This window comes from Canis lupus, chromosome 8, assembly GCF_011100685.1.
Source record: "Canis lupus familiaris isolate Mischka breed German Shepherd chromosome 8, alternate assembly UU_Cfam_GSD_1.0, whole genome shotgun sequence".
Lineage (NCBI taxonomy): Eukaryota > Metazoa > Chordata > Mammalia > Carnivora > Canidae > Canis > Canis lupus.
The window spans coordinates 16,003,086-16,025,214 of NC_049229.1; the positions used below are offsets into that span (position 1 = coordinate 16,003,086).

The window sequence follows — 22,129 nt, forward strand, 5'->3', positions numbered from 1 at the left end:
AAAGGAACCCGTGTGTACTACTGGCGGGAATGTAAATTGGTGCAGCCACTATGGAAAAACAGTATATAGAGATTCCTCAAAAAATTAAAAATAGAACTACCAGCATTTCCACTTGTGGGTATTTATTCAAAGGAAACGAAAACACTAATTCAAAAATATAAATCTGCATCTCCATATTCATTGCAGCATTATTTTTGGTAGTTAAGATATGGAAATAAGTGTCCAAATGGATAAATGGATACAGAAAGTGTGTGTTTGTATGCATACACACGCAGTGGAATACAGTCACCATTAAAAAAAAAGAATGAAATCTTAAACATTTGCACCAACATAGATGGACCTTGAGGGCATTACACTAAGTGAAGTAAGTCAGAAAATAACAAATACCATATGATCTCACTTTTATGTGGAATTAAAAAACGATAATAAAGTTTATTAGCTATTGAGAATAGAATTGTGGTTATCAGAAGTGAGAGGTGGAGGTAGAGAAATGGCTGGAAGGGGTCAAAAATACAAACTTCCAATTATAAAATAGTGAAGGGCACCTGGGTGATGAGTGGGTTAAGCGTCTCTTGATTTTGGCTCAGGTCATGATCTCAGGGTCCTGGGATTGAGCCCCACATTAGTTCTGCACTCACTGGGGAGTCTGGGGATTTTTCTGTCCTCCTCCTTCTGCCTCTCCTGCTCACACACACACACGCTCTATCTCTCTCTTAAATAAGTAAGTCATAAGGATGTAGTGTAAAGCATGATGACTATAGTTAATAATACTGCTTTACATATTTGAAAGTTGCTAAGAGAATAAATCTTAAAAATGGTTATCACAAGAAAAAAACTATTTGAAAAAAAAGTACAATGAAATATATTGTTTTTATATATATAAGGAACATTTGCAACTTTCCAGATTCTTTCATATCTCATTTTTGTCAGAATTTCTTGACAAGAGTAATCACTATTCTTTCTAACACCATAGGCCGTTTTGCATGTTTTTAAACTTCCTCTGAAAGGAATTATGCCATGTACTCTTTAATGTCTGACCTCCTTCACCCAGTGATATTTATGCTTGTATATTGATCTTTGTTGTTATAATTATCAAGTTTATCTTTTTCATTTCAATGTTATGTTCCATTGTATAATTATACTCTGATTTACTTACATATGCAACAGTTGATAGAAATATGGATTGTTTCTAATTTTGACCTATTATGAATGATGTTCTTGTACATATTTTTTGGTGGACATTAGAATTTATTCCTTTTGGTACATATATAGACATATGAATAGGAGAATATCTACCATACATTTAACTTTAAAAATCCCAAACATTTTTCCGTTAGACCAGCTTTCACCAGCTGTGTAAAAGAGAATTGCTTTTCAGTTTTGAGAGTCAGCACTTGGTATCTTTATTCATTTTAGTTTCTATCATTTTGTTGGACATGTAGGCTTATGTTGTTGAAGCTTTAATTTGTATTTTTCTAATGACTAATGAAGGTTGAGTACCTCTTCATATATTTAGTAACCATTTGATATCCTTCTTCATGAAGTGTCTGTTCAAGGCTTTTGCCTAGTATTAAATTCAGGTGTCTGTTTTTTTCTTATTGATGTATATAAACTGGATACAGATAATTGTGTTGTCTGTGTCTTGCATTTTTATTCTCATCGATGTTTGATGATAAAAGTTCACTTTAATGAAGTCAAATATATTATTTTTTCTTGTCATGCTTAATGCATTTGTGTTCTATTTAAGAAACCCTTGAAATTTCCACAGTAATGAACACGTCCTATAATAATTTCTTCAGGTGCTTTATTATTTTAGCTTTCATATTTAAGTCTTAATCTGTTTCAAATTAACTTTTGTATAGTTAAGGTACATCATTTTCTTCATATGAATACCCAGTTAACTGGACGCAACATCATTTATTTAAAAAAATCATGTGTTACCCTCCTGTCCCCAGTGAATAACAGGAAATATGTGTGGATTTCCTTCTGAACCCTGTTCTGTTCTGTTGGTACAATTTTCTATCCCTGCATTAATACTATACTATGTCTTAATTCCTGTAGCATTATACTAAGTCTTTATTTCTGGTGGTGTAAAGATCCAGTGTTTTTGTTCTTCATTTTTTCCCTATTCTTTGTCTTTTATTCAGCTTGTCATATTCCATCAAAAAATCTGCTACTATTTTGATGGGAATTGCATGGACTCAAAAAACCAATTAAAGGAAGATTGTCACTTTAGCAATATTGAGTCTTCCAAACTATTGGTCTTTCCTGAAAACTATTAATTTTACGTTACATACTGCTTCAGCTGCATCGCACATGTTTTTGATAAGTTGTATCTCATTATTATATATCTCAAAATACTTTTTTAGTTTCTAATTGTTATTTCTTCATTTACCCGTGAATCATTTAGAACTGTGTTGCTTAATATTAAATATTAAGAAGTTTGAGGGTACCTTACTGTTATTGAGTTAGAATTTAATTACACGGTGATGGGAAAACAAATGATTTCAATCTTAAGAAACCTGGTAATTGCCTTAGGACCCAAAGCAGGCTGTTTGTTAGATACATTCTATTTAAAATAATGTGTATTTTGCAGTTGCTGAATGTAGTGTTGTTATCTATAGGTTATTTAAACAAAGTAGTAGTTGCTTATTCTATCAGTTTCTGAGAAACATGTTAAACTATCAAATGATGGGATACCTGTCAGGCTTAGTAGAGCATGTGACTCTTAATCTCAGGCTCATGAGTTCAAGCCCTACATTGGACATGGAGCCTACTTTAAAAAAAAGTTAAGAATAAATAAATAAAATAAACTATCAGGTGATTATGTTGAATTTCTACTTATTTTGAAGCAATGTTAAATAGTTAAATCTTTAGGATTACTGTATCCTTCTATTCCTATTATTATGAAATGCCTGTTGTTATCTTTTTTTATTACTGAATTTTTTTTACTTTAGTTCCAGTACAGTTAACATACAGTGTAATATTAGTTCAGGTATCTAATTTAGTGACTTAGTACTTACATACAATACCCAGTGATCATCACATTGCCTATTTCATCCATATTTCATCCTAATCCCCATCCCCTCTGGGAGCCATCAGTTCCCTGTCATTAAGAATCTGTTTCTTGATTTGTCTCTCTCTCTCTTTTTTCCCTTTGTTCATTTGTTTTGTTTCTTAAATTCTACTTATGGGTGGAAATCACATGGTATTTGTCTTTCTGTCACTGATTCCTTTCACTTAGTGTGATACTCTCTAGATCCATCCATGTTGTTCTCTTTTTTATATTTCTTGCCTTAAAATCTACTTAAATATCTTAGTGTGATAGCCTTTTTCATTTGTACTATCAACATATTTCTCCAGCATTCTTTTTTTTTTCCAGCATTCTTTTATTTTTTATTTTTTTAATTTTTTCTCCAGCATTCTAGTATGAAATATTTCTAACATATTGCAAAGTCATAAGAACTTTACAACAAGCATCAGGTTGTGATTTCAGTGTCATGAGATCAAGCCCTGCATTGGGCTCAGTGCAAAGTTAGCTTGAGATTCTCTCTCCCTCTCCCTCTGCCCTCCTGCTCATTCTCTTTCTCTCTCTCTCTCAAACAAATAAATAAGTCTTTTAAAAAAGAAATAAAGATGTGACTTTTTAAAGGGAACTGAAGTTTTTTAGTAGCACCCTTAGAAAACTACTTGATGGTTTCACGAACTGTCATTTGGGCACAAAAATTAAAATTGTTATGGTTTTGTTTCTTTATTACATCTCCAATTTCATAACAATTTTTTTCAGTTAATATTGTAGTGGATTTATATTTATTCTGAATTTTATCTTCAGAAACAAAAGTACATGCAAATAGATAGCTTATTTGCCCTGCTCACACAGATATTTCAGGAGGAATGTAAAGATCTGCGTATATCATTCACAGAGGGTACTTGTCTTTTTAATCCAAAGTGCTAGGACACTTTATTCATTCATTCATTCATTCTTTCATTTGATTATTTATTTTTGGACACTTTAAAATAAAACTTGCATTGTCAACATACTATATCAAAGAAGGCCTTCATTCTTCTTTTGAAAATGACTCTGACTGTGCTTGTACATTTGCATACAGGTTTGTTTGATTAATTGCTACTTGACTCATCTGCCATAATACTAAGCTCTGAGATCACAAAAGATCAGATTCCCAAACCACTTCCCAGAATTAATTTAAATATTTAATGTCGATACTTTGAAAAATTCAGGGGAAAATTATTTCAATTGTTACTCATAGCCTGTTTCAGTATTACAATCCCTTGAAAAAAATTTTATAGCTATATTTTAATTCATCATTAATATTATTTGTCCTATTGTGATAATTGTACTGATCTTATAAGTAGGTTAAAATATATAACAAAATATGCTATTATATTGTAATTTATCTGGAAACTTTTTCAATAAGTGTATCTATAAATGTAAATGTATTACAGATTTTTATGAGTGTTTTGGTTTAGTGATCACTGGAAGTTAAGAATTTTTCCATTAATGTTTACTTTTTTATTTGTTGACAGCTTTGATTTTATATAAAAGCCTACACACAGAAATAAAATATGCAAATACTAAATCTGCAGTTTGAGGAGTTTTGACAAATACCTACAACATTTCCATAACCCAAGACAGTCTCCTTATTTATTTCCCTCCCCTGCCAATCATCACTTCTTCAGCTTCACCCAAACAACTTTTCTGACATTGTTAACCACAGATTTACTCTGCTTATTCTGGAAGTTCATACAAGTTCATACATACACATATTATACTGTGATAACATATTTGTGATATTTATCCTCTCTATATCAGTAATTTATTCCTTTTGTTGGTAAGTAATATTCCATTGTATTCCATATTTTACTTCTTATTCATTCTCCCATTGATGGACATTTGAACTTGTCCATTTTTTATCTAGTAAGATTAAGACTACTGTGAGAATTCTTGTACATGTCTTCTTGTGGACACACATTTTTATTCTCTTTATTAAGTAAGAGTGGAATTGCTGAGTCATATGGTTGGTAAGTATTTATTTCTAAAAGAAAATAAGCAAATAGTTTGCCAAAGTTGCTGTATCATTTTTCACTCTCAACAGTAATTTGTGGAAGTTCTGGTTACTCCATGTACTCACCAACAATTGGTGTTGTCAGTGTTTCTAATTGTAGTTATTTTAGTATGTGTGTAGTGGTATATCATTTTGGTTTTAATTTACATTTTCCAGTGACTAATGATGTTGACAGTCTTTCATGTGCTTCTTGGCCATTTATATATCTTTCTTTTTGAACATCTGTTCAAGTCTTTTAACTTAACTTTTAACTGGGTGATTTTACTTTTTATTATTGATTTGTAGGAGTTCATTGTATATTGTAGATGAAGTCTATTGTCAGATGTATGTATTAAAAATGCTTTCTCAGTCTGTGTCTTGTATATTCATTTTCTTAATTCTATATTTTGATGGGCAACAACGTTAAATTTTAATAAAATCTAATGTATCAATTTTTTTATTTTAAATTTTTATTTTAATTCCAGTTAACACACAGTGTTATGTTAGTTTCAGGTATACAACACAATGATCCAACAATTTCATACATCACCTGGTGCTAATAATGAAAAGCATACTCCTTAATCCCCATCACTTATTTAACCCACCCCCCTAGGCCCTTACCCTCTGATGTAACCATCAGTTTGCTCTGTATAATTTAGGGTCCGTTTCTTGATTTGTTTCTCTCTTTTTTTTTGTCCCCTTTTTTCTTGTTTGTTTTGTTTCTTAAATTCCACCTGAGAGTAAAATCACACAATATTTGTCTTTCTCTGACTGACATTTTGCTTAGCATTTTACTCTAGCTCCATCCACATCATTCCAAATAGGAAGATTTAATTCTATATTATGGCTGAATGATATTCTATTGTGTGTGTGTGTGTGTGTGTGTGTGTGTATACACACACACACACATATATACATATGCCAGCTCTTTATCCATCAGTCAGTGGACACTTGGGCTGTTTCCATATCTTGGCTATTGCAAATAATGCTGCTGCAAACACAGAGGGGCAGGTATCCCTTTGAATTAGTTATTTTGTATTCTTTTTTTTTATTATTTTTTTTATTTTGTATTCTTTGAGTAAATACACAGTAGTGTGATTGCTGGATCATAGGTAATTTTGGAGGAACCTCCATACTGTTTTCTAGAGTGGCTGCACCAAGTTTGCATTCCTACCAATAATGATCAGTGTTCTTTTTTTCTCTGCATCCTCACCCAGCACCTGTTGTTCCTTGTGTTGTTGATTTTTGTCATTCTGACAGATGTGAGATAATATCTCATTGTAGTTTTCATTTGCATGTCCCTGATGGCAAGTGATGATGAACATGTTTTCATGTGTCTGTTGGCATCTGAATGTCCTCTTGGGAGAAATATCTGTTCGTGGCTGCTGCCCGTTTTTAATTGGATTATTTGTTTTGCGGTGTTGAGTTATATAACTTCTTTATATGTTTTAGATATTAACCCTTTATCAGATATGTCATTTGCAGATATCTTCCCCCATTCTGTAGGTTGCCTTTTAGTTTGGTTAATTGTCTCCTCCACTGTGCAGAAGTTCTTTATTTTGATGTAGTCCCAATAATGTATTTTTGCTTTTGTTTCCCTTGGATGAGGAAACAGAATTCAAAATATATTAAATGTATTAAAGATATTAATGTGAAACCTGAAACCGTAAAAATAATGTATCAGTTTTTAAATATACCTTGTCTAAGAAATCTTTTTTACCCCACGATTGCAAAGATATTACTCTATGTTTTCCTCTATAAGTTTTATTGTTTAGTTTTCACTTTAAATCTGTGATTTACTTTGGGTTAACTATTGTGTATGGTATATTGTATATTGTGTATGTTGTATAAAGATTGTGGTTCATTTTCTTAACAGGTTAAAATTGAGTTGTTCTAGCACTGTTTATTGAAAAGGTGAGATTTTCTTCCTCATGAAATGAATTAGGTGTCGTTTTTTGCAAGTTAGTTGGCCGTATCGGTATATGTTTGTTTATGGACCTGCTATACAATTTTAAAGATCTCTCTGTGTATCCTTACAGCAATGCCACAATGCATTGATTGCTGTAACTTTTGATATCAGGCATTAAAAGTCTTTTTGATGTTCTTTTTAAAGCTTATTTTAGGGGGCACCTGGGTGGCTCAGTGGTTGAGCATCTGCCTTTGGCTCAGGTTGTCATCCTAGGGTCCTGGGATGGATCCCGCATCGGGTTTCCTGCAGGGAGCCTGATTCTCCCTCTGCCTATGTCTCTGCCTCTCTGTTTCTCTCATTTCTCTCATGAATTAATAAATAACATCTTTTTTTTTAAGTTTATTTTAGTTATTATAGGCTTTTTACATTTTCCTTTAAATATTAAAATCAGATACTCAATTTCCATAAAAAGCCAGGTAAGATTATGATTAGATTATGTTGAATTTTTAAATCATTGGAATGGAGGGAGATTGACATTTTAACAATTTTTAATTTTTCAATCTGTAGTACTTTTCATAATCTTAGTACTAATAAATGGACAACATAGTTAAATTGTAAGAATCTTAAAATTTCATTTGTTTCATTTATTTCACTTTATGGTATTTTCTTTCACTTGAATAGGTTTTAGCATTTTCTTTCTTTTCCTCTTCTTTCCTCCCTCCCTCTTCCTTTTTTTTCTTTTCTAACACACATTTCTTATTTAATTCAGTTCTCCTTTATCTGAATATATCTTTATTTCACTCTCATCCTTGAAGGATATATTCACTAGATATAAATGGATATAATATTATAAGAGATATCCTAAGAGATCTTTATTCCATATACACTCTTCCTTACCCTCACTGTATAGTAGCAACTCAGTTTCCCCGTGGAAGTCAGTATCACTTACTCCAGCAAGTACAGTAACACCTTTCCTTACATATTGATTCAGAGGTATGAGAAGCCTTAAGCAGCCAGGTGGCAGTTTCAACTTTGAGTTTAATGGAATTCTTGTTATGTCTCCAAGTGAAAATTTTTCTCCCTTTTGACCTAAGACCTTTAGATTATCAAAATCTCTATTTGCAAAGATAGGAAGCCAAATTTTTGCTAGTCAATCACTAGAAGTCATTACAAATGAGGCCATTTCTACCACTTGATTCCCTGAGCCAAGAATATTGGCTATGGAGGAAAAAGCCATTGTATGTAATACTCAGATTTAGATCATGCACAATGTCATGGAGAACCTCGTCCTAGTTCCACAAGATATTGCTACCTAACATTACAACCAGTCTTCAAAAAGCCATTCCTGTTTTATCAAGATGTTGGGGAACATTGTAAAATCAGTGAATTCCATGGGCATGGGCCCATATTACCACACTTCATTTGTTAATTTGCTGTGAAATGATTTCCTTGTTCAGAACAGTGTTGTCTGGAATACTGTGGTGGTACATATGGTATTCTGTAAGTCCATGGATGGTTGTTTTTACATAAACATTGCATATAGGGAAGGCAAATCTATATTCAGAGAAAGTGCTTATTCCAGTAGGTACAGTATAAAGCAGTCTTAGTTAGAAAGTAGAAAATCGAAATTTGTAATCTAAGAGTAGAGTTTCAGAGTTAAAGATTAAAGAGAACTAAGAACTAGACACTGCTTTGTATATTATTTAAAGGTAAATATTATTAGAACAAATGAGTCAAGAAATTATGAAGCAAGAGTGTTAATATGGGTGACTCTCGCTTGTGTCTAAAATGTTAGGAAGATATTTATATTATTAGGAAGTAACCTTGGTTGTCAGATCACAGTGGTGCAGTTGAAAAGCAAGTCATCCAAATTAGTGTTTCTCAAACTATCTGGTGAAGGACCAGTTTAAAAAAAAAGCTTACAATGTTTTATGTATCACTACCTTCAAACATATAATAAAAATGAATTACCAAAAAATGAAAAAGTAAATAGACCTGCAAAATTCAACCATAGTTTTTTTTGTTATTGGGTTCAAACAGCCATGAAATTACTCTGAATTTTGAAAAAAATATTTAATTGCTGCCTCTGAATTTTAGTACTACCTTCATGGCACTATCAGTTTCAGACCAGTACTAGCCCCTGGATCACACATTCTAAATGGATAACAGAAATTTTAAAAATTGAAAGGATTGTTTAATGGATTAGTAGGCTGGAAATGATGGTTGGCAACCAGGAAAATGTAAGTCTCTTCCTCTTGCCTCTGAAGTAACAGTATGTAAAAAAAAAAAAAAAAAAAAGGTATACACTCTACTAAGGAGGGTTCCGAGAGAAGCATCACTGGAAGTGGGGTGGGTTTTATATTGAACTGAGATAATAAAGGGATTAAGTTTAAAATTGTAATGGAAGTATCGTGGTAATGAGAAAGTACCTCCCAGGGCCACAGATATCAGAACTACAAGGAGGATAGCTAAGAGAGCTAAACCAACAGGAAAGTAAGAGTTCTCATTGATTTTAGCGAGTTGACCTAGTAGACCGTTTTTCACTGAGATTGTTCTTAATCTAATCACTGCTTTTGGATAATATCCGTAGCCTTGCATATACACATCAGTAAAAACAATTAAAAGCACATTTATACATTAAAAGAAAAAAAATGGATGTAATTGATTGACTTCACTGAAAAACTAGGAAGTGTCCTGAGAAATGTCCCAAGTTTCCAAAACTTTTGTTACAATATTTAATAAATCAGTCCACAGGTATTTACTGGTTTCCTATGGAGAACACTAGTTATCATATTTACATATTCAAAGGTAATTAAAGCCTTATTTATCAAAAGAATATTCAAGTTGTTGATAGTTTTATTTGTCATACAAGTTTTTCATTTTTCTCCTGTTGTAATCTTAGAAGTTGGAGCGGCTTCTGTTAGGATTTTAAAATGTTTGAGCAATGCATTTTATACAAGAATATTAAGAATGAACACTTAAGTAATTGACAGCTCTAGTGAGATTACAACATTTATAACAGCAAACAAAGATTGCAAGCCAAGAGGCACCTGTAATTCTAGGAATGCAATAACTGAAAAAGAGCTTAATAAACTATTAAACTGTGGCTATCATCCAGTGACTACTATTTCCTGAACTCTGCTTTGTGTTTTACAATAGTATAAGAAGCATCCCTGTCCTTTTGTGCAATAACTGCCAACTTAACATTTAGGTTATACTGTTGTTTGTTTATGGATTTTGAGAAAATCCATTGAAGTTTACTTAAGAACCAACTCATTACAATGGTATTATTTACTGAATTTTGTTTTCCTGACTATTAGCTAACTACAGGGTTTGGCATTACAAGGTTATAACTGTACAAAAAGGATCAAAATACCACATCCTAGCAGTGGCATTAGCTAGAGAAGTAAAGTCATCATCTTAGAAATAAATATCTTCATAGCACTGAAGAGATTAAAGAAAATAAATAAGCTTAAATAAGACACTCTTTTATGTGGTAATTTTATAATTTTATATTAATTATTTTAGTTATAAAATATTCTTATAGATTTTAGTTACTTCCCAAACTACATTAAACTACAGAAATTCAGTGCTTTTCTGATATAATTCATATCAAAGCAAAAATGTAGAACAGCTATAGGACCTTTATTATAAAATTGAAGAGGAAGTGTTCCTAATAAATTCCAAGTTTTAAACTCCTAGAATGGTGTAATCTCAGATCTATTTAAGACTTTCAGTGACCATCCTGATCATCTGGAAACTACTAAGTATTCTTAAATTTTATACAAACATATTTATAATTCAACTTTAATTTACTGAGTAAAATTATTAATTCATATAATTTGTAATTAACAGGTTATACATTAGATGTGAGATAATCCTGGTGTTCAGATTATCATTGTTTTTGTTAGACCCTAGCATATTGAGATCCAGAGAAGATGTGGGCATACCTCTTTCCAGAACAATAGCTATTGCTGAAATCAAGGGACTATGGTGGCGTTTATTTGAGGCCCTACTTTTTTTTTTTTTTTTTTGGCAGTCTATTTAGGTTACTTCCTTGGATTTATCATCTTAACCTTCCCTTCTTTTGCTCCCAGAACAAGGTGCCATAATACATGGCTAGAGAATTAGCTGAGATGCTAGGAAGGAGAAATCAGAGAGGGGTGATAAGTGATAAGTTAGTGTTGAATGTGTTTTGTGTTCAGGGAAGCGTTAGTTGCATTTAAAAGGCTAAAATGGAACTGATATAAATGAAACATTGAGTTTTTTAAGCTCTCTAGTTCTTTGTGTTATTACAAGCTCAAATCTTAGGAACTGTTTCTAAATGTGTTATAATTAAAATCTGAAAATGGTGTTTTAATAACTCTTTGTTAGACTAACTACATCTGATAGGTTAGCAGTCCTTAGTTGTTAGATGCTATGTAATTAAACACTATTGCTAATTTACTTTTAATTTCCTCATTATTTATTTATTTATTTATTTATTTATTTATTTTTTAAATTTATTTTTTATTGGTGTTCTATTTACTAACATACAGAATAACCCTCAGTGCCCGTCACCCATTCACTCCCACCCCCCGCCCTCCTCCCCTTCTACCACCCCTAGTTCGTTTCCCAGAGTTAGCAGTCTTTACGTTCTGTCTCCCTTTCTGATATTTCCCACACATTTCTTCTCCCTTCCCTTATATTCCCTTTCACTATTATTTATATTCCCCAAATGAATGAGAACATATAATGTATGTCCTTCTCCAACTGACTGACTTCACTCAGCATAATACCCTCCAGTTCCATCCACATTGAAGCAAATGGTGGGTATTTGTCATTTCTAATAGCTGAGTAATATTCCATTGTATACATAAACCACATCTTCTTTATCCATTTCTCTTTCGTTGGACACCGAGGCTCCTTCCACAGTTTGGCTATCGTGGCCATTCCTGCTATAAACATCGGGGTGCAGGTGTCCCGGCGTTTCATTGCATTTGTATCTTTGGGGTAAATCCCCAACAGTGCAATTGCTGGGTCGTAGGGCAGGTCTATTTTTAACTCTTTGAGGAACCTCCACACAGTTTTCCAGAGTGGCTGCACCAGTTCACATTCCCACCAACAGTGTAAGAGGGTTCCCTTTTCTCCGCATCCTCTCCAACATTTGTTGTTTCCTGCCTTGTTAATGTTCCCCATTCTCACTGGTGTGAGGTGGTATCTCATTGTGGTTTTGATTTGTATTTCCCTGATGGCAAGTGATGCAGAGCATTTTCTCAAGTGCGTGTTGGCCATGTCTATGTCTTCCTCTGTGAGATTTCTGTTCATGTCTTTTGCCCATTTCATGATTGGATTCTTTGTTTCTTTGGTGTTGAGTTTAATAAGTTCTTTATAGATCTTGGAAACTAGCCCTTTATCTGATATGTCATTTGCAAATATCTTCTCCCATTCTGTAGGTTGTCCTTTAGTTTTGTTGACTGTATCTTTTGCTGTGCAAAAGCTTCTTATCTTGATGAAGTCCCAATAGTTCATTTTTGCTTTTGTTTCTTTTGCCTTCGTGGATGTATCTTGCAAGAAGTTACTATGGCCGAGTTCAAAAAGGGTGTTGCCTGTGTTCTTCTCTAGGATTTTGATGGAATCTGGTCTCACATTTAGATCTTTCATCCATTTTGAGTTTATCTTTGTGTATGGTGCAAGAGAGTGGTCTAGTTTCATTCTTCTGCATGTGGATGTCCAATTTTCCCAGCACCATTTATTGAAGAGACTGTCTTCCAATGGATAGTCTTTCCTCCTTTACCGAATATTAGTTGACCATAAAGTTCAGGGTCCACTTCTGGGTTCTCTATTCTGTTCCACTGATCTATGTGTCTGTTTTTGTGCCAGTACCACACTGTCTTGATGACTACAGCTTTGTAGTACAACCCGAAATCTGGCATTGTGATGCCCCCAGATATGGTTTTCTTTTTGAAAATTCCCCTGGCTATCCGGGGTCTTTTCTGATTCCACACAAATCTTAAAATAATTTGTTCTAACTCTCTGAAGAAAGTCCATGGTATTTTGATAGGGATTGCATTAAACGTGTATATTGCCCTGGGTAACATTGACATTTTCACAATATTAATTCTGCCAATCCATGAGCATGGAATCTTTTTCCATCTCTTTGTGTCTTCCTCAATTTCTTTCAGAAGTGTTCTATAGTTTTGAGGGTATAGATCCTTTACATCTTTGGTGAGGTTTATTCCTAGGTATCTTATGCTTTTGGGTGCAATTGTAAATGGGATTGACTCCTTAATTTCTCTTTCTTCAGTCTCATTGTTAGTGTATAGAAATGCCACTGATTTCTGGGCATTGATTTTGTATCCGGCCACGCTACCGAATTGCTGTATGAGTTCTAGCAATCTTGGGGTGGAGACTTTTGGGTTTTCTTTTTTCTTTTTTCTTTTTTTTTTTACTTTTGGGTTTTCTATGTAGAGTATCATGTCATCGGTGAAGAGGGAGAGTTTGACTTCTTCTTTGCCAATTTGAATGCCTTTAATGTCTTTTTGTTGTCTGATTGCTGAGGCTAGGACTTCCAGTACTATGTTGAATAGCAGTGGTGAGAGTGGACATCCCTGTCTTGTTCCTGATCTTAGGGGAAAGGCTCCCAGTGCGTCCCCATTGAGAATGATATCTGCTGTGGGCTTTTCATAGATGGCTATTAAGATGTTGAGGAATGTTTCCTCTATCCCTACACTCTGAAGAGTTTTGATCAGAAATGGATGCTGTATTTTGTCAAATGCTTTCTCTGCATCTAATGAGAGGATCATATGGTACTGGTTTTTCTCTTGTTGATATGATGAATCACATTGATTGTTTTACGGGTGTTGAACCAGCCTTGTGTCCCGGGGATAAATCCTACTTGGTCATGGTGAATAATTTTCTTAATGTACTATTGGATCCTATTGGCCAGTATCTTGTTGAGAATTTTTGCATCCATGTTCATCAGGGATATTGGTCTGTAATTCTCCTTTTTGGTGGGGTCTTTGTCTGGTTTTGGAATTAAGGTGATGCTGGCCTCATAGAACGAATTTGGAAGTACTCCATCTCTTTCTATCTTTCCAAACAGCTTTAGGAGAATAGGTATGGTTTCTTCTTTAAATGTTTGATAAAATTCCCCTGGGAAGCCATCTGACCCTGGACTCTTGTGTCTTGGGAGGTTTTTGATGACTGCTTCAATTTCCTCCCTGGTTATTGGCCTGTTAAGGTTTTCTATTTCTTCCTGTTCCAGTTTTGGTAGTTTGTGACTTTCCAGGAATGCGTCCATTAATTCTGGATTGCCTAATTTATTGGCGTATAGCTGTTCATAATATGTTTTTAAAATCGTTTGTACTTCCTTGGTGTTGGTAGTGATCTCTCCTTTCTCATTCATGATTTCATTAATTTGAGTCTTCTCTCTCTTCTTTTTAATAAGGCTGGCTAATGGTTTATCTATCTTATTAATTCTTTCAAAGAACCAACTCCTGGTTCTGTTGATCTGTTCCACAGTTCTTCTGGTCTCGATTTCGTTGAGTTCTGCTCAAATCTTTATTAACTCTCTTCTTCAGCTGGGCGTGGGGTCAATCTGCTGTTTTTTCTCTAGCTCCTTTATGTGTAAGGTTAGCTTTTGTATTTGAGTTCTTTCCAGTTTTTGAATGGATGCTTGTATTGCGATGTATTTCCCCCTTAGGACTGCTTTTGCTGCATCCCAAAGATTTTGAACGGTTGTATCTTCTTTCTATTAGTTTCCATGAATCTTTTTAATTCTTCCTTAATTTCCTGGTTGACCCTTTCATCTTTTAGCAGGATGGTCCTTAACCTCCACGTGTTTGAGGTCCTTCCAAACTTCTTGTTGTGATTTAGTTCTAATTGCAAGGCATTATGGTCTGAGAATATGCAGGGGATGATCCCAATCTTTTGGTATCGGTTCAGACCCGATTTGTGACCCAATATCTGGTCTATTCTGGAGAAAGTTCCATGTGCACTTGAGAAGAATGCGTATTCAGTTGAGTTTGGATGTAAAGTTCTGTAGATATCTGTGAAATCCATCTGGTCCAGTGTATCATTTAAAGCTCTCGTTTCTTTGGAGATGTTGTGCTTAGAAGACCTATCGAGTATAGAAAGAGCTAGATTGAAGTCACCAAGTATAAGTGTATTATTATCTAAGTATTTCTTCACTTTGGTTAATAATTGATTTATATATTTGGCAGCTCCCATATTCGGGGCATATATATTGAGGATTGTTAAGTCCTCTTGTTGAATAGATCCTTTAAGTATGATATAGTGTCCCTCTTCATCTCTCACTACAGTCTTCGGGGTAAATTTTAGTTTATCTGATATAAGGATGGCTACCCCTGCTTTCTTTTGAGGACCATTCGAATGGTAAATGGTTCTCCAACCTTTTATTTTCAGGCTGTAGGTGTCCTTCTGTCTAAAATGAGTCTCTTGTAGACAGCAAATAGATGGGTCCTGCTTTTTTATCCAGTCTGAAACCCTGCGCCTTTTGATGGGGTCATTAAGCCCGTTCACATTCAGAGTTACTATTGAGAGATATGAGTTTAGTGTCACCATGATATCTATTCAGTCCTTGTTTTTGTGGAATGTTCCACTGAACTTCTTCTTAAAGGGGAATTTTAAGAGTCCCCCTTAAAATTTCTTGCAGAGCTGGTTTGGAGGTCACATATTCTTTCAGTTGCTGCCTGTCTTGGAAGCTCTTTATCTCTCCTTCCATTTTGAATGAGAGCCTTGCTGGATAAAGTATTCTTGGTTGCATGTTCTTTTCATTTAGGACCCTGAATATATCCTGCCAGCCCTTTCTGGCCTGCCAGGTCTCTGTGGAGAGGTCTGCTGTTATCCTAATACTCCTCCCCATAAAAGTCAGGGATTTCTTGTCTCTTGCTGCTTTAAGGATCTTCTCTTTATCTTTGGAATTTGCAAGCTTCACTATTAAATGTCGAGGTGTTGAAAGGTTTTTATTGATTTTAGGGGGGGATCTCTCTATTTCCTGGATCTGAATGCCTGTTTCCCTTCCCAGATTAGGAAAGTTTTCAGCTAGAATTTGTTCAAATACATATTCTGGCCCTCTGTCCCTTTCGGCGCCCTCGGGAACACCAATTAAACGTAGGTTTTTCTTCCTCAGGCTGTCGTTTATTTCCATTAATCTGTCTTCATGGTCTTTTAATTGTTTGTCTCTTTTTTCCTCAGTTTCCCTCTTTGCTATCAACTTGTCTTCTATGTCACTCACTCGTTCTTCCACCTCGTTAACCCTCGTCGTTAGGACTTCTAGTTTGGATTGCATCTCATTCAATTGATTTTTAATTTCTGCCTGATTAGCTCTAAATTCTGCAGTCATGAAGTCTCTTGAGTCCTTTATGCTTTTTTCTAGAGCCACCAGTAGCTGTATAATAGTGCTTCTGAATTGGTTTTCTGACATTGAATTGTAATCCAGATTTTGTAACTCTGTGGGAGAGAGGACTGTTTCTGATTCTTTCTTTTGAGTTGAGGTTTTCCTTCTAGTCATTTTGCTCAGTGCAGAGTGGCCAAAAGCAAGTTGTATTGGGAAAAGGAGAAAAAGAGAGGAGAGAAAGAAGGAAAGAAAAGAGAAAGAAAAAAAAGGAAGAAAAAAAACGAAAAAAGAAAAAGAGAAAGAAAAAGAAAGAAAGGAGAAAAAAGGGGGGTGGGGGAAGGAAACAAATCAAAAAGCAAAACAAAACAAAAAACAAAAAGAACCACGGGGGAGTATCTTCTGATTCTGTGTACTTTAAGTCCCTTGGCTTCTCCTGGAAGTTGTCCGTCTAGCTGGTCTTCTGGGGGAGGGGCCTGTTGTGCTGATTTTCAGGTGTTAGCAGTTGGGGGAGCTGCTCTGCCCCCCGCCTGGTGCAGGGCTCAGTGGGGGTTGTTTACCCCGTGAGGCCCCAGGAGCAACAGCCCCAGTGGCAGGGCCAGCTCTGGAAACCTGGATTCAGCTCCAGCAGGAACTCCGGAGCTCTCCGTTTGCAGGGCCTGGAGGCTCCGGGGCGGGGCCGCTGATCTGCTCAGCTGGGCCAGGAGCATCCTTGCTGTCCTGGGCCCTCCCGGCCTCTACCTGTCCCGGGGGAGGCCGGATCCTGGGCTGTGTCCCGGCGCCCTGTGCTCCAGGGCCTGCGCTGTTGGATTTCCGCTCCCCGGCCGCAGCCCCCTCCGCGGAGCCGCTGCCCGAGCCCCCCCCCCCACCCCCCCAGCTGCTCCTGGAATCACGCAGCCCCCTCTGCACGGAGCCTCTTCCTCCCCCCGAGCCCCTCCGAGCTGCCTCCGGGCCGCGCAGCCCCGTCCGCGGGGCCGCCGCCCAAGCCCCTCCGAGCTGCTCCGGGTCCCGCCGGGTCCCGCGGTGCGCGCTGCAGCCCTTAGGGAGCTCGGCGCACTCTCCCGGGCGCAGGTGTCTGTTAGTGTCCCGGGGAGCCCGAGGGCATCCCCGCCCTCCTGGGTCCTGCTCCACCTCCCCGCGAGCCCCTTTCCGCCCGGGAAGGTCGGTGCAGCTCCTGCTCCTCCGGGTCGGGGCTCTCCTGTCCTGGGGACACTCGCCCCGGCCTCAGCCCGGCTCCTCGCGGGCCCCTCCCCCTTGGAGGCCTTTTGTTTCTTTATTTCTTTTTCCCCATCTTCCTACCTTGATAGAAGCGCAAACTCTTCTCACTGTAGCATTCCAGGTGTTCTCTCTTTAATTCTCAGGCCGAATTCATAGATTTTCAGGATAATTTGAAGGTTTTCTAGGTCATTTGGCGGAGACAGGTGATTTGGGGACCCTACTCTTCCGCCATCTTGCCCGTCCCTCCCTCCCTCCATAATTTATTTTTTAAAGATTTTATTTATTCATGAGAGACACAGAGAGAAAGGCAGAGACACAAGCAGAGGGAGAAGCAGATTCCCCACAAGTAGCCCCATGCAGGACTCAATCCCGGACCCCAGGATCATGCCTGAGCCAAAGGCAGATGCTCAACTGCTGAGCCACCCAGGCGTCCCTCCTCATAATTTATTATCACTAATATTGTGGCACACCCTGGAAGAAAATTTCACTGCCAGGGAAGTGTTTAGGAATTTGGAGACATAATTTCATTTTCTGTTCTAGAAATTTAAGTTTACAAATATTAGAAAAGATATATTGGAAGTTACAGGAAATTGGAAAGGAAAAATTTTTCATTGGGGTTAAGTCAGTTTCAAATAAATGAAACTTATCATTCAGCTTCTGTATTAGGCTGCTTTTCTCTCAGTAGGAAACAAAAGATTGCTTTTTTTGTCTTGAAAAACCATAGAAGCTTCTTGCTGGGACAAAATATTACTAATCTTGCCATGTGTCAAAAAACAATTATATAATTGGAAAAAATATCTGAACAACAGGCTGCACAGGAATTCAGAGAGTGAACTCAGTGGTTCCCCTGGCATTATGCCTACAGTCACTCTTCCTGACTCAGTAAGGTAAAGCTCAAGCAGAGTAGTGGTCTTGCTGCATTAAAGAAGAAACTTAGTTCTATGTATTTGAGGGATGCTTGGGTGGCTCTACCTATGTCTCTACCTCTCTCTTTGTGTCTCTCACAAGTAAGTAAAATATTTTTTTAAAAAGTCTAGGTATTTGAAGCACCTGAAGTTTGCAGATGATTTTTTTAAAGACTTTATTTATTTATTCATGAGACACACACACAGAGGCAGAGACACAGGTAGAGGGAGAAGCAGGCTCCATTCAGGGAGCCTGACATGGGACTTGATCCCGAGACTCCAGGATTAGGCCCTGGGCTGAAGACGGCACTAAACTGCTGGGCCACCTGGGCTGCCCTGCAGATGATTTAAATGAGAGGTAACTGCATATGTTAGGTGTCTTACCATGGACCATCCACAATGTCTAGCATATAACTAAAAATACTAGAGGCAGATAAATGTGAGCCATAACCCAGAGAAGATGTAGTCAACAGAAGCAAATCTTGAGATAATTCAATCTGTTGGAAATTGCAAAGTACTTTAAAATATCCACTTTATATTTCTTCAAAGACTGAAAGGAAAGATGATCCTAATGAGTGAACTGGTGGGAAATATCATCAAGGAAACAAACTCTAGAAAGAACCTAATTGTAAAAATTGCAACATCTGAAGTGAAAAATTTGGTGGACAAATATAGTGGTTTAGACTGTACAATAAAAGGTTAGTGAACTTGAAGACCAATTAATAGAAATTACCCAACCTGAAGTAAAGAGGAAAAAATTAAAAAAAAAAAAATAACACAACCTTAATGATCTGTGAAACAATATCAAGCAGTCTAACAGAAGTGCAATTGGAGTACTTAAAGAAGAGAGAAAAGTGAGGCGGAATAAATATTTGAAAAAAAATTCTGAAGGCTTTAAAAATTTGGTAAAAACGAGCTTATAGGAGCACCAGGGTGGTGCAGTTGGTTCAGTGTGCAACTCTTGGTTTCAGCTCGGGTCGTGGTTTCATGGTAGTTAGATCAAGCTCTGGGTCAAGTTCTGCACTTAGCACAGAGTCTGCTTAAGGTTCTGTCTCCCTCACCCTCTCCCCTCCCACTTATGTGCTTGTGCACATGGGCACTCCCTCTCTCCCTCCCCCCTCTTTAAAATAAATTAATTTAAAAACAAAAAAGCTAATAGATCAAGAAGTTCAGTGTACACCAGGAAGAATAAATACAAAGAAGATTCCACCCAAGTTCATTAGAATCAAATTAATGAAAAACAATATAATGAGAAAAATCTTGAAAGCACCTAAAAGGATGGGAACTGATACATATTTGGTACATTTCTGTGAATGATGACTGACTTCCTATCAGAAATAATGAATGTGAGGAGACAATAGCCAAAAACTTTAAAGGAATGTAATAAAAAAAAATACTGTCAACCCGGAAATATATATATATGTATATATAAAGAAAACACATATGTTTTTATATATATATATTTTATATATATATAAAATATTCTTTTTTAAAAAGATTTTATTTATTTATTTGTGAAAGACACACAGAGAGAGAGAGAGAGAGGAGGCAGTGGGAGAAGCAGGCTCCATGCAGGGAGCCTGATGTGGGACTCCATCCCTGGACCCCAGGGTCACAGCCTGGGCTGAAGGCGGCTCTAAACCGCTGAGCCACCTGGGCCGCCCTGAAAATATTCTTCAAAAATTCAAATGTAGTAAAACTATTTCACAGATAAGTGAAAGATGAAACAGTTGAACTCTAGTAGATGTGTACTACATAAATACACTACTAAAGTGAGTTTTTCCAATTCAGTGGAAATGACATCCAATAGAAAATTTAACTACAGAAATGAATGAAGAGGCTCAAAAGTGGGAAATAGAAAAGCTATCTTTTTTTATCTTCTCTTATTTATATAACAGTTTGCTTAAAATTTAATAGTTATGACAAGAAAGGGCAAAACAAATGGAATTTCACTGTTGGTTAGTTCTTACATTTTAAATGAAGTGGTAAAACATTAACTCTAAGGAAACTTTTACAAACTGAGGATATATGATTTATTAATTCCTGGACCAACCACAAGAAGATATAAAATGTCATCTGAAAAAGCAATATAAGGATTGAAATGAAATACTAAAGTATATTTGATTAACCCAAAGAAAGTAGGAAAGAAGAACAACAGAATCTAAACAACACATAATTTTGTAAACCTAAATCCAACCATATAAACAATTGTAAGAAAATAAACTAAGTACTCCAATTAAAAATAGATATTGTGACACATTAAAGGCAACAAATGGTCAGGACCCAATTTTATACAGTTTGTAAGTAATATATTTGAAACACATACAGATAAATGGAAGTAAAGGGATGCAAAGAAATACAAACTAGAACATGAGAAAGGTGCTGTGCCTGTATTAGTATCAGATGAAGTAGGCTTAAAATCATAGTATCACCAGAGATAGAGGGACATTTCATTTGGAAAACAACAAACCTAAATATTTATGTACATAATAGCAACTTCAAAATACAGGAAGCAAAAACTAACAACTAAAAGAAGAACTATACCATTTGGCAATCACAGTTGGAAATACCACTACTGTTATAATAGGTCTAGACAAAATCATTAATATTGTGGAAGGCTTAACTTTTTATTCACTTTGATCTGCCTAAAATATAAAACAATCAGGGATCCCTGGGTGGCGCAGCGGTTTGGCGCCTGCCTTTGGCCCAGGGCGCGATCCTGGAGACCCCGGATCGAATCCTACATCGGGCTCCCGGTGCATCGAGCCTGCTTCTCCCTCTGCCTGTGTCTCTGCCTCTCTCTCTCTCTCTCTGTGACTATCCTAAATAAATAAATAAAATATTAAAAAATATATATATAAAACAATCAATAAATGTAGGGGTGCCTGGATGGCTCAGTCAATTAACTGTTCCACTCTTGATTTCAGCTCACTTCATGATCTCAGGGTTGTGAGACTGAGCTCTAAGCAAGGCGCCCTAGAAAGTCTCCTTGAGATTCTCTCCAACTCCCTCTGCACTTTCTTCTGCTCACTGTCTATCTCTCAAATGAATGAATAAATCTTAAATAAATAAAAATAAAACCTGCAGAATATACATTCTCAAATTCTTAAGGAAAAGTAAAAACTATATGCTGCACTGGACCTTGAACTATTTCGTGATAAATTTGCAAAGATTAAAATCATAAAGAGTGTATTTCCTTTTCACGAGGGAATGAAATAAATTAAAAATAAGATCTAGAATATCTTAAGTATTTGGAAATGAAATAGTGCCCTTTTAACTAGTCCAAGTAGAGAAAAGGAAATTAGAAAAATACTACAAATTTAAAATTATGAGATAATATGTATCAATATTTGTGAGATACAGCTAAAGCAGTCTTCCAGAGATGTTTATATCATTTTAGATGTTTACATTAGGAAGAAGAAACATCCATAATCAATTAATTAAATTTCCATCTTAAGGATGAAAAGATGAGCAAACTAAAAAAAATAGAACAATAAAATATAAAGTGCAGAGATAAATATAAAAGAAAGACAATAGAGAAAAGTAAGTCAAAGGTGAGTTTTTTATGAAGGTAGTCAAATGTATGAGCCCTGGTAAAACTGAACAAGGAAATAAGTCAGAGAAAGACAAATACCATGTGACTTCGCTCATATGTGGAATCTCAGAAACAAAACAAATGAGCATAGGGAAAAGGAGA

General features: G+C 36.0%; 1 protein-coding gene across 17 annotated transcripts in view; it reads left to right on the top strand.

Annotated features, from left to right (window-relative positions):
• The window catches only part of MIPOL1 (mirror-image polydactyly 1), a 328,218-nt gene that overhangs the window by 126,228 nt on the left and 179,861 nt on the right, over positions 1–22,129 (top strand). The window lies entirely within an intron of this gene.